A 1793-nucleotide genomic window follows, 5' to 3' on the forward strand; every position below is an offset into this window, starting at 1 on the left:
ATTCTATTTCTGACTACTCTTCCGGTATGATGCGTTCTATCCACTAGTTTCGGCGTTCTACCCTGTGTGTTTTCTAGCTGGTTGAGTTTTTAACAAAACATATAATCAAAATTGAGTATTTATCGTTATTTTTCTCTGTAGTAAGGCGTTACGATTATTTATTATTGAATCAAAAGATCATATATTAATCCAAATGATATTTTAAAATTAAGAGACTAACTACAAATACAAATCTCTACTGAACTTAGAACACTAAGAATTCTTCTCCGGAATACAACCTTCGAAACGTCAAAATCAAAATGCTCTGAAAAGCGGTTGAAAGTCTTAATGACGCCGTAATCGTTCAGTCTAAGAGGAACGAAGAGCTGAAGACCCAGATTCCTCAAACCTCGAGGTCGGACGCTGAGTGGAAGAACTTCCAAAAGTGCGGGTGAGTCGATTGTTGATGAAAGTAGATCAGCGACGAAAAACGCACGAGTGGCGGTCCTGAGAGCTTGCTGCGTGTTGATCAGGCGGCAGCGGCTTTCGTAGTTGGGAAGTCGAAAAGGGTCTTGCTAGTTTAAGTGTCGAAGGGCATACCTTACAAAACGTCGTTGGATGGCTTCGATGCGATCAGAACCGTTTTGATAATATGGGCACCAAACTACAGAAGCATATTCAATGATCGATCGAACCGAACTACACTAAAGACTCTTCAGGCAGTAGATGTCCTTCAAGTCCTTCGTCATGCGGAAAAGAAGACCCAGGCTTCTGGTGGCCTGTCAACGATATAGTTCTGTGAGAGCGAATCAAAACTATTTTCTTGTACTCTGAAAGCTTAATCTTGAACTAAACTATACCTCTTCTCGAATCTAATAAATAAAGGCAGTTGAATTCTGAAGTCAAAAAAACAAGACGTGTTTCACTACTATCCGCACCTCACTGTGCCCGAAAAAGGTTTAGAGAACATTGTCCAGGGTTAGGGACATAACATACTGGCGACGAGGATATAAGCGGTTCGGAACACAGGAACATGCCGAATAGCTCGGCAAACGATGGTAGAGGTGAAGTTAAGCCAACGTTGGTTTCCGAGACTCGAGTGAAGGGAAAATTTCCGGTGTTCGTCCCAGGACTGAATGTCAACTCGTATTTGCAAACTGTGGAAATATATTTTGCCCTCAACAAAACTCCGGACGATGATAAATTTATTACCCGCAAACAAGAAGAAGGTCAATCGCTAGACGACTACGCGATCGAGTTGCAGAATATAATAGAACATTGTGCAGTGAGTACAGATACGGAGGCAGCTCTGGTACAAACGGTGTTTGTGGTGGGTATCAGGAATGATAGAACCCGTGAAGCAATGATTAAAGAGAGTAGCGTGGATTTAGATCTCTCTCAGTTGCTGGAAAAAGCAAAGACACTAGAAGTGGCGGCAGCTGAGGCGCGGAAAATGGCACGATCGGAGATCGACACCGTCCACTACGTTGGGCCAAGTCGAGCTTTCGCCACCCATCCTGGAAGCTTTCTACGACCGAGCAAATTGAGTAACTCCAATCGGCAGAGCGACGTCAACACTCACCGTGGGCATGACCGAGACGGCAATGCTAGTCAAATCCCGGTAAACTTGAATCGGCAGAGAGGTAACTCAAATCGCCAGAGAAATCGTTAACGATCTCTCTGGCGATTTTGCATCATTATATCGGTAGAGAGGAACTCACCATATGCGTGTCTCGTGCGTGAGTGCTACGAAATCTGAGTAGAAATGCTTAGCCCGCCCGACGAGAGCGCGATCCGAATTGTGCTCGTGTGTT

This window comes from Uranotaenia lowii, chromosome 1, assembly GCF_029784155.1.
Source record: "Uranotaenia lowii strain MFRU-FL chromosome 1, ASM2978415v1, whole genome shotgun sequence".
Classification (NCBI taxonomy): domain Eukaryota; kingdom Metazoa; phylum Arthropoda; class Insecta; order Diptera; family Culicidae; genus Uranotaenia; species Uranotaenia lowii.